This window comes from Lepidothrix coronata, unplaced genomic scaffold, assembly GCF_001604755.1.
Source record: "Lepidothrix coronata isolate B3197 unplaced genomic scaffold, Lepidothrix_coronata-1.0 Scaffold0, whole genome shotgun sequence".
In the NCBI taxonomy this organism is placed as follows: domain Eukaryota; kingdom Metazoa; phylum Chordata; class Aves; order Passeriformes; family Pipridae; genus Lepidothrix; species Lepidothrix coronata.
Genome location: NW_016690180.1, coordinates 8326802 through 8338828, shown reverse-complemented (window position 1 = coordinate 8338828; position 12027 = coordinate 8326802). Strand labels below are relative to the sequence as shown.

General features: G+C 37.5%; 1 long non-coding RNA gene across 1 annotated transcript in view; it reads left to right on the top strand.

Annotated features, from left to right (window-relative positions):
- LOC108492767 overlaps nt 1-6531 on the top strand; it is a 44605-nt gene extending 38074 nt beyond the window's left edge. Inside the window, exons 2-3 of the long non-coding RNA XR_001873225.1 lie at nt 800-1010; nt 6458-6531. This is a non-coding gene — a long non-coding RNA (uncharacterized LOC108492767). The remainder of the gene's footprint in view (nt 1-799; nt 1011-6457) is intronic.
- The last annotated feature ends 5496 nt before the right edge of the window (nt 6532-12027 follow it).

Genomic DNA, 12027 nt, shown 5'->3' with positions numbered 1-12027 from the left:
GTACAAGTGGAAGTAATAACACTGAATTATCAGTACTAATGTACTCCAATAGTGAAACTATATGGCATCAGGTACTGCTCAATGCTGTGAATTTTATTATTTTTAGCAGCATATGTCTACAAGAAAGCCCTTATTTGCCTACAGATGATCAATAGAAACAAGTGATGAACCAAGTCCTTTAAAGATATGCATATTGTTTACTAAGAATTAGCAAGTAAGACATATGAAGACCACATATCTGTATTTGAAAGTACATACAGGCACTAGCTACAGTTTGGTTACCACCTCTCCTGCAAAGTCAGGCAGAGAAGTGCTGTACTGTTAAACTCATCCTACCTTCTGATAGGTTCACTATGTGAGCTTAGAAAATCTCAGTTTAAGTTCAGGGTGGTTCCTTGCTGCACTTGTCAAAGGCACCTCACACCCTAATGATGCTGATATATTCTAAGGGACTTCAAAGCACTGATCACCATCCATTTCAAAAGGAAATGCTTGGCTATTTCAGAAATACCTATAATTTTTGTCTGGCCATGTTCATCCCAGAATCCCAGTGCTTTATAAACACTACTGAACATAGCACAGGTATAGACAAATAAACCAAATCCATCACACAGGGGTTCTCTTATGAAAGGCAAAAAAGGTCTTTCTTCTATTCTAGCCAGAAGACCAGAGTTCTGGTGACTGCTACAAGTAATTTTTTAAATTACAATAGCTAATAACAAATGACAACTCCTTTATTTCTTCTGCAATGTCAGCTGCTAAAACTAGTCTCTTTTTTGTCGCATTTCTCTTTGAGCAGGTTTCGAAAGTGGGATCCAGAGCCATGTGTTCAGCATCCGGACGGGAAGAGAAGCATGTCCAAGCCTGTCATGCTCAGGAGCCATGGGCAAAAGGAGAGGTGCCTGAACAGGCTGAGGAAAAGAGGCTCTTGCTGAGTCTTCAGTCTTAAATGACAGGGTGGGATTTTGTGAGAAATCAGGCAGCTGGAAGCCAAATGTTTAATAGAATAGGTAAAGTGTATTCCAGCCCTGAAGGTACTCTTTGATTTCTTCTTTCTTCGAACAATTTTCCTGACCCTCCTGAAACTTCCCTTTCTCTTCTGCTGTTTGGCTCACTCTACTCTCACCACACTTCTCAACTCACACCAGTTGCTCTACTTGTGAAAGATAATTTCATTTTATATTGGTAGAGCAAGGCGAGGCAATGCCCCAGACAGAAAGCTACAGAAGCCTTTGCTGGGCATGGTTTTGCAAAGACCTTTGCACCCCAGTATTTGTATGCACACACTGTTTTCCTCTTTCAACTCAACCAACCCCAAATCAGAAGAAGAAAATATTTCTGAAAAAAAATATTATGAAACTCCATAAATTAATTTCAAGCCAAAGCTGTTTGGGTCCCCAAAGTATAGGCAACAACACTGGCAACTATTGTAATAGGCTCTGCAGTGAGTAGTTCAAGGGAGTCAAGGTGATCGACAGCTCTCCCTCGGCTAATAACCACTGAAACGGAGCCATTTTTTTCTACTGCTGAAGTACTCCTAGAGAAGCTTAAAAGAGAGACACAAACTTCTTCTTTTTCTCCGCTTTAAAAATACTTGTACTATTACCTGTTTAGAGCCCTCTGTTTAGAGCCCTTTAGTGCCCCCACAGGGCACTTCTGTGCTTTCTAACCAGATTTTGGTGGTATATCATCATCTGTACAATGAGGCATATGTCACCCTTGCAACAGACTTCCCTGCCCTTCTATTCCTTTTAAGTCATACAATAATTAAAAAAAGAAATACAAGTAAGATATGATATTGGAAAAAAACCAAAAGGACTTTGTTTATACTCGAGAACAGTTCCCAAGACTTGAGGAACATTTCTGAAATTGCAGAGGAAACTTTTCTCCATTCCAAAATCTAGATATATTTTCACATATTCCTTGACTGATTCATGGAATAGTCAGTAAACTAATGGAATAGTCCTAAGAGATTTAAAAGGATTATACCAATTAAGTTAGCTTAAACACTGGCAACACATTAAAATCATCAAAGTTGTTATGCATTTCAGAAATCATAAAGTTATTTAAGTCTAAAACAGATTGTATATTCTGTTATAATATAGTATATTAAGAAACAGCTGACTCCTTTTTTTCTTACAATAAGCTCCGGGCTGAAATCTATTCTTTGCCCACGCAGTTTGACTACACTTTTTCCCCTCAACAACAATAATCCATCTCTCAACAGCATGTATTTTCCTTAATGCAAAGAGACTCACCAAGAAGCAATGTGCTGATGTCTTTGGTGGAATTTGGTGCTCAGCATATGCAGCACTCAGATGTGCTATGAATATCAAGTCATCTCTAAATTTGCTCATTCCAATAGCACAAATCAGCAACATTCTCAACAGATTTTTCAAAGCATTCATCACAGAAAAAAATTTTTAGTTCATCTTCCATGAACTCTAGTACTGTTTTACTATCACAGCAATACAAATCTGTCTTCCTAAACTTATGGGAACATGTTCTTTATTCTATCACAAACAAGACTAATCTTAAAAGTTAAGATTTTTTCATTATTTTCTTCACCACAGCTGTGCTCCAACTACATTAGTGCTTTAAGTACAGCCGGCCAGCCAGCTGTGCAACTGCTCTGTCAGCAACACAGAATCTTTTAAACCCGAAACAATAAAACGTTTAAAGATGTGTCAAACTCTTCAGTGGTAAACAGAATACTGAATGGGAGGCACTGTTTGTTGGTTAATGATGGGGGAGAGATATAATTTCCTACCCATGAAAACAGATGAATTTTTTTAGGACTTGCATTGTCATACTATGGCATCCTAATTTGCAGCACACAGCAGTGCGTGAAAAAAGACTCACATAAAAGAAGGCATAACATAACTGGGCTGAATTCCATATGCCTTTGTCAGGCAAAAGCCATCGCTCAATTAAAAAGCACAGAATTTGGCACACAGACCTTGAGCATTTGTCTAATATAGAATGATGTATGGTTTTCTAAAATATGAAAAGTTGAAACTAACCAATTTCATCTTTCCATTTTATAAAATAGTGGAAGTATGAATGTTTATATTCCTTCTATAATTCCAACTTCTAATGCAACTGTAAATATTGTGAAAAGACATATAAAAGTTTAAGACTGCAGGCTCCTGTTTGCAATCTGTCTGCAATAATATCTCAGGGAAATGCCTGACACAGGTTAATTATATATTGCAAAAAAATTATGTATATTTTTTATTCAACTTTGAGTTCAACTGATTGAATTTTCTCTTGCTGTCAGCAGATAGGAACTGTGAACATGAAGAACTAAAAGAGAGCCCACAAAATCATCTAGATTAATCTGCCTCTCAGAGGCAGATAAATGCCACTTACTGCCAAGTAGAATGATTCTCTGGTCTGTGACTTTTCAGTTTTAAGTTGTACACAACGGACAAACAACACCTGATTTTTTTTTCTGAAAAAAATTGAAGCGTTTAATTCAGTAAGGATTAAATATTCCCTATTAAGTTTAAATTGCAAAAGGGGGCCATTACAGAAAACAGCCAGTTTCACTTATCTTTACAACATCAATAGTGCCATTCCATGATTCCTGAGTAACATTAAGTATAATGTCAGCTTCCAATTTTGATATCTCTAAAGTCATTACTACAATTCTTCCCAAGGTGACAAATTCCTGCTATTTGTAGAGATATATGGAAATTTTTTGCTGCCTTTTCTACAAAAGAATGCAAGGACAGGGCTGACTTCAAGAAAAGTAAAAAAACTTCCCAGAAAAATCTCTGATGGGAAAGCAGATAAGGCAAAAAGACTCTGAGCTTAAGCATAACCCCATTTCCATATTCAAATGGCCCTTTCTTCCAAGATAATTTGCGGGGTCAAAGTCCATGCAGCATCAGAGAGGTGCTAAGTTTTCTTGCTCATCTAACAAGATGAACAAGCCCTCAGATACCAGGAAAGGTTGAGCTGACTTCCCTATATATTTGTACAGAAGCAAGCTAGTGCAGGAAGAAGTTTCATAGTCTGGAGCCATTTACTAAGTCAGACTGATACTCAGGAGTTAATCCTCATGATGGATAGCTTCATCACTCAGAGCATTTCCAGACTTTCACTATCAAATCTGATATGCCCTCCAACAGCCTGTCTGAGCAATGCAGGAAATATTGTGCACAGCAGTACCTTCTGACTAAATTCATTGCTACCTAGTTTCTGATGATGTATATGCATGCTTATATTTCATTCTTAAATTTCCCAGAGAATCTACAAATTTAGTTTGTAGGTGATAGCCATAAACAAAATGTTGGATTATATATGAGGATGAAAAGAATATAAAAATCCAAGTATTTTGGTCAAAGTTTGGAAACACTGCTGTAGCTTTCCTAGGAAAATCTGTGTGCTTTGTTCTGTAGCTGTCCTTTGTAGGTCAGTCTCTCCTCCTGGGGAAAGCACCTATTTTCATACAAAAGTTCTGTTTAGTCAAAAACCACTTCTGCGGTGAGCATGCTCAAGTGTAATTTTCCATCAACCATTATACTAGCACAACAGTTGAGCCTGAAATTTAAATTCCTCTTAGCATGTACATTTTATAGTCTGATGTTTTTCATTCTACTGTCTAAACCTCTTTTACATGAAAGGATGCATCTCAAAGATATAGCTGATGCAGGGGAGAATAAAGTAAAAATCATTTGCAGTCAAGGATAAACCAGTCCTTATTCGTTAAAGCTGTGCTTTGGCAGCTGTTACGGTCTATCAGGAAAGGAACCTTGCAAACTAAACAAGGTACAATACCACAGCACGAAAATTAGAATTGTTTGGTTGAGTCCTACCTCTGCATCTCCAAAATTTAATCAGACTCTTAATGTTAGTTTGGCGTATTTTTCTTCTGGATTCCTTTTTTGGTGTTTAAAAGTAAAGAAGATTAATAAATATTTATAAAATTAAATCTGCTGGTGAAAACTACCAGGTAGTCTTTTGATGGAGCTCAGTGCAGCAAAGCTCCAGTTTTCCCCCAGGTGCAGCAGAGTTTCAGAGAAGTATCCATTTAGTCAAATGTGAGGTGTCCTCATAAAAACAATCACTTTGCAGAATGGGCTCCACTCATCTAGGAGCCCCAAAACCAGGTTCGTACCACTAACATCATTTTATCAGGAATTTAATCATACAGGCTTCTGTATTAACCATTACTAAGGCAGTTCCTGTACTATGATACCACAACAGTAACCCTTCCATCAAGCTCATAGGCAGTAGCATTGGTGGCATAAAAGATGATTTTATGTAGTATCTAAAAATAAATACATAAATAAATAATTTAAATGAAAGAGTATTTATTACCCAAGCCACTGAAGCACCAAGTATGCTGTATATTTCACAGAAAAAAAGTGGTTTCAGACAAGTCCTAGCTTCCCTCCTTTCTTAGATTTCTTCCAAAATGACTGAAAAAATTATTTTTTTCTCTTCTGGTTAGAGTATACATCTTTATGGAGGGTCTCCAACCCCCTGGATGGTGTCTGCACACCTGACAGCTCCAGCCACACACTGAGACACAGCAGAGGATAGGGCTTGCTGTCACATGTTTTAGACTCTCAGATTCAAATTAGGCAAGACTTCTGGGTTTAGAAATTAACTACTCTGTGACCCAGGAATATAAATTCATGCATCAATCAATTAGAGTTTATGTAGTCAAGCTTTTATCCCTAGCTAGACCTAAATTAAAATATATCTGAAGCAGGCATGCAAGGTAAAGTAGCTTGTATACAATTGGCAGACTTATTTTTACAAAACACTTAATCACACCATGTAAAGATCAGTTACATAGTTTGACAAATGTCACCTTCAACAGAAAAAAAATCATAATTTTAACATACTTTATTGACAATATTTTGTTACAATGACAAGACTATTTTTTGAATGCACCTTTCTTAACTGGAACAATGTCTCAATAGCAGTAATTGATGTGAAGTCATTCTGGGATAGCTTTCTGTCCTGTGTCAAATGAGATACATAAATAGTCATGGAGTGTTTCTACACATGCTTCAAGCCCTAGTAATTTTTATAGAACTACCTAGAATCCTGGCACTCAGAAGAATTTAATTCAAAGACTCTAACAATAAGACTGCCTGGTTGCTCTTATTTCATACTAGATTGAGGAAAATAAAAACCAAACCACCATGATTCATGTTTTCTACTCTTGCACTAGATCACCACTTTTCCTATTTTTTCTTGTCTCTCAGGCAATAAATACTTTCAAATGTCTTCCTCCCCACACACTACAGCTAAGTTAAAGACTGAGCCCTTAGGATTAAAGATGATTCAATACTGGTTTTTTCTACAAAATGTCAAAAAAAGCAAAGAAATTTGTTTCAGGAAGTCACTTTTCTTTGCTCTCTGAGAATATTAACAGGAGTATTTGAAAGAGTGTCCTTTCTTACCAACAACAATTTTGGTCTATTTATCTATGCAGCAATCTCTTGCACTGTTGAGGAGGGTAATGAAGAAGAATGAAATGGGGGTAGAAAGCAGTCAACTAATAAAAAGGTAAGTGAATAAACAAAAGACAGAAAGAAAACTCCAATTTCATGCTATATTTACAGATCTTAAACAAACTAAATTATCTATATTTAGAGTTTGGCCTTCATATCCCTGCTGATCTACAGCTTACTAAACAGCAAAATGTACACATTCTTCATTTCTTTATGACTTTCATGGTAGGATACAAGTAAATCTAAAGCTTCACATTGATGCATGAGTGTCTAAAACTTGGGTAACCACAGTCATGGATCATTGTAATTTCCTGCAGACACACCTACACGGAGCCCTGTCACCTGTTATGCAGAAGTTTTACACTTCTTATATGAATACATAAACTGATTTTTTACAGACAACAAAAAAGAGACCAATGCCAAGGCAAAGAAATAATGAAACATCCAAAAGTTATCTAGAGAATCCCCACTACCTTCAGGTTCAAGACAAAGCTCCTGCCAGCCAAAACTAGGGAAGGCATCTTCCCAGATGCTTGTCATGGTTGCTGTGGCCCTAAGTGTATAAGGGCACCAAGCAGGGGTCTCTCAGAATTATTTACCATCATGAACAGAGCCTTCCTAACTTACCCTATCATCTGACCAAATTCTGAATGTTCAAATGAATATTTTAAAAATAAGTGTAAATTATTCCAGACCCTCCTAGGGAATAAGCTGACTGGAGATTCAGCTAAAGCAGGTGATTCAATTCTACTGACTGTTTTCACAGAATGGTTTAGGTTGGAAGGGACCTTAAAGATCATCTCATTCCAACTCCCCCTGACATGGGCAGGGACACCTTTCACCAGACCAGGCTGCTCAAAGACCCATCCAACCTGGCCTTGAACATTTCCAGGAATGGGGCATTCATAAATTCTCTGGAAAGCTGTTCCAGTGCCTCACTACCCCCTGGGTAAAAACATTTTTTCCTAATAGCTAACCTAAATCTTCCCTCCTTCAGTTTGAAGCCATTCCCTCTTGTCCTGTCACTACACACCCTTGTAAAAATCCCTCTCCATCTTTCTTGTAGGCTCCTTTCAGGAACTGGAAGGCCACAATTAGGTAACCCCGAAGCCTTCTCTTCTCCAGGGTGAACAATCCCAATTCTCTCAGCCTTTCCTAATAGGGGAGATGCTCTATACCTCTAATCATCTTGGTGGCCCACCTCTGGAATCGCTCCAACAGATCAATGTACTTCCTATTCTGGGCACCCCAGAGCTGGATTCAAGGGAGAGTCTCACAAGAGTGGAGAAGAGGAGCAGAATGATATCCTCGACCTGCTGGCCACGCTGCATTTGACACAGCCCAGAACATGGTTGTCTTTCAGGCTGCAAGCGCACGTTGCTGGGTCATGTCCAGCCTCTCTTTTGTTATGTAGCTGCAAATGTTAAAAACATGCTAAGTGAAATACATATTTTGTCTGGGCATCCTTAAAAAAAAGAAAAAATAGAATATATAAAGCCATTGTAGGAAATGTTTTGCCTCTATTTTAAGGTTTTCAGAAACTGGTGCAGTGTCATGGTTCCAGTGCTACTCTTTTGAAACACCAAATTATTCTTACATGAAGGAACCTGCCTCTTTGAAACTGGAGATTTCTAACTTCAGCTTACATCTCCTGGATTTTGATGGAGGTAGGAGTGGAGAAGAAGGGAATATTTTCTGGCTTGGTTACCCCTTAGAGGAGATTGGGATAACATTCTCAGCAGTTGCATGTTTTATTTTCTTCTTGGTTAGATCACAGGTATTACTGAGTGTTGGGTTTGGGAGGGAGGGAGGTGTTTGTTTTTTTGACTAAGTTTTTTATTGTTACCCAGATGTATTATTGGAACATTCTCATGGGTTTGTGGGTGAAGAAATGTAGTTTGGAGTAAAAAACTATATGCTTACTGAGTCCCTTTTAAAGTCTGAGTGTATGCTGTCAAAATGTGCAGATTTGAAAATGTTTAATTTTAGTTGATAAATGTTTCACAGCTCCCTTTGCTAAAATTGGCAAGCTACCTACCACATCATATATGATGGAACTATTACCCTGCTTCGGAACAGGGCTGGGTCTTGAACCACTTGGCTCTGCATTATTATTTATAATCAACATTTAATAATAGCTATGTGTCTAAATGAAGCTCTTTTATTCCTCAGATAAGAGGATCTTTTCATGATTTTTAACCAAAGTAACCAGGGATATTTGATTATTCCCTTAAACAACTTCATCAGCCATCTCTATGACTAACACTTACTATATGTTCTATTGTGTTTATCATTTGCTTTCTGTTATTAATGCAATATTGGAATTAGCTCTCCTTTAAGTAGAATAGATTGTTACCCAGTGTAACTTCCCATTCTCCAGCTCTTTCTAAGAGTTTAAAAGTGTCTCAGTGTGGTGTTTCATCACAGATGTGCTCACAGCTCTTTGGACTGCTTTGGACTAGTCTTTGCAAGGAAGCTGCATGCAGTTTCCTAAGTGAGGTTTTTCCCATTTTTCCCAGAGAAGCCAAAAAAAAAAAACCAAACCCACACACGCCACCCCAAAAGTATTGATGTCACCTGGCATGAAGCAGAAGTGGCCTCTTCCAGCATTAGGCTGTCAGAGACCTCTTGGGTGTTTCATTTCACTTCAACACCAATAAGAGGCAGGTCATCAACAGCAAAGATCACAATGCGTGTTTCATCTAAAACTCATGAATAAAGCACAGTTCCTCTGAGACTCTGCTGTTATCATCATCATCATCATCATCATGGCCAGGCTTTGCGAACGAAGATTTGGGAAGGGCTCTACCCACATTTGTTACAAGTGCGTTGGTGGCTAAAAAGGCCAATACAATACAGGCACGTCCGGTTGCAAAAGGCACAGCAGAAAGACTCCTTAGGTGTTATATTCTGCAAGACACGATTCTTTCTGCATTGTCTTTTCTCCTCAAGGGTGATCCTGCGTGCTTTCTGAAAAGCATCAGCAGCATTATAGATGGTGTGTCTCCAGACCTCCCGACTGGAGGTCAGAGTAGACCAGTTATGTTGATCAATATGGCCAAGGCTGAGATGTTGTTTCAGGGAGTCTTTGTATCTTCTCTTCGGGGCTCCTCTCATGTGGCAGCCAGTGGCAAGTTCACCATAGAGCGCAATCTGAGGGAGGTAGTGGTCCTTCATCCTGGAGACGTGCCCTGCCCAACGCAGCTGTGTTCTCAGTAACATGGCCTCAATACTTGTGACTGCTGCTTGTTCTAGAGTCTGCTATTATATGGATTAGTAAAACACACATGAAGACAATATGGCAGTAGGAGGCAAAGGAAAGGATTCATATATATAATCAGAAAGGATATAAAGAAGATTTCTCTTACCTTGCACTCAGACTTCTGAAGCACTTAATGGCTCCTGTCTGACAGACACTAACTTAGAAATTACTGGCGCATATCTTACGCTTATGTATAACAGGGTGATATTCTACCAAGGCAACTCTGTCAGCACAAATAGCCATAACGGAAGAAAAAGCCTTCACATTAACTTTACTAGTGGATTATTTGGCTATTTAAAATTGCCATATTCAATCTTAGTATGTTACCTTACTTATGTATTCTAACATCAGCAATGAAAAGAAGTATGACCATGTAGAAAACCATCTCAGTTTAAGGTGTGTAAAGAAGTACTTCATTTTGTGACCTGTGTGCTGCAAAGCATGTGAAAAGGAAGTGAGTTGTTTGGAGCTGCTGCATGGCTAAAATAGCACCAGGAACTGCAAGTGCATGTATCAAATGTGCCTGGGGCTAATGGTTATAATTCCCTTAGAGCCCCAGTACTTTTGTATCTTTCTAGTATTGCCTTTCCATGACAGGCATCTCTTTTTGAAGAGGTGCTTACCTGGCATGTAACGCTATCGATCTTATCACTAAGAGTTGGTGTGTGGAGAAGGTAAAAAACTTTCAAACTTTAAGCTGAATAGAAAGCAACTTAGAGAGCCCTGTAAAAATTGTGCATTTTATGAACAATGAAATCCAGTGGAAAATCACTCAGTTCCTAAGTCACATTTAATAGTTCTGTTAAATTATGTCAATGTGACATAATGACAATTCAGGAAATATTTCAGAGCCTTTACATCACAAAAAAATGAAATCAGAAAACTATAAATATATCCATTTTTATGGTAATGAACATAATTGTACAACCCTGCACATTAATAGCTTCTCCAGTTTCTGTGGACCGTGAACATCTGCTTAATAATCTTAAAATAATTCAAATAGCCTCTCTGAGACACACCATCCTCTTACTGTTGTACATTTTGTTTTGCTGCAGGAGTCATGTGCCCACACAGATACATACAGGAAGATAAAATTGTCAGGAATAGGATAAATAAATCAGACTTTCCTGCTTAAATAAATACATTGTGTTTTCCTGAGCTAAATTTTTGCCTTTAGTTTGTCAGAGGTGACAATATTCACTCTGTCTTTCATATTCTGTACAGGTGACAATTAGTAATCAAGGAGTCAATAGTAAATACAAAATGTGTTATTTTCTGAAAGTATACAATCAATCAACAGATTTCAATATTGATACCAAAAGTGATTATTTTGTTCATTTAATTCCCACTATTTTGATCCTGATTTTGCCTTTACGTTCTGCTGTGAGAAACTTTCATGTGAATTTCATGCCCTTAACACTCTAGGATCACTTTCTCATGTATTTATATTTTGATTGCTTTTTTAGTGACATGAAATACTTAAATGAATCAAGGAAATCAATGCATAAACTGCTTTTTACTAACAGAAGCAAAAGGGAACCCACCCTCTTAGCGCTGAGCAAAAGCGTACTCACCCTGAAGGAATGCAAATTACTCTAGAAGGAAGTTTTGTAAATTTCGTATTGCTATGCATCTTGTACTTTTTTAAACAAGTTTTTAAAATAAACACAGGGATGTACACAATGTGATGAATCATACCAAGTATGGAACATTTTGTAGGAGTTTCATTATAACTATTCTGGAAAAGGTCACACATCTAAAAATTATTCGGTCAAACCCCAAAGAATACAAGGTTGTCTTCTTGCTGTACAGGACATATTACTCTCCTGTAAAAGTAGCAGCATATCCATCTTTTTGGCTGAAAAAAAGGCAAAAAATTCAAGTATTAACTGTACAAATGCACTTGTGATGCACATAAAAAACAGTGTAACGTGTTCTACTGAAACAGGAAATTTTTTTTGTTGCTGAAACATCAAATGATCACACTTTAGAAGTTTACCTGCAGATATGTTTACTCTAAAAAGCGAGACTTTAAGTTTACATATAATTGCACAAAACTTTGGCTATATAATGGTAATATGCTGTATATACTAGTGTAAAAAGTCATTACCTTATTGAGAAGCTGTTCTTAATTGTAGTTAGATATTACTTAAGAATCATCTATATGTTGAAAAATAGATAGCCTGACAAATAAATAATTTTTAAAGGCAAAACAGAAGCAAAACCGGAATTTTGTACAGTCAACGAAGATCATCTGCAAATTTGGGATAAACTCACACTTGAAAATAT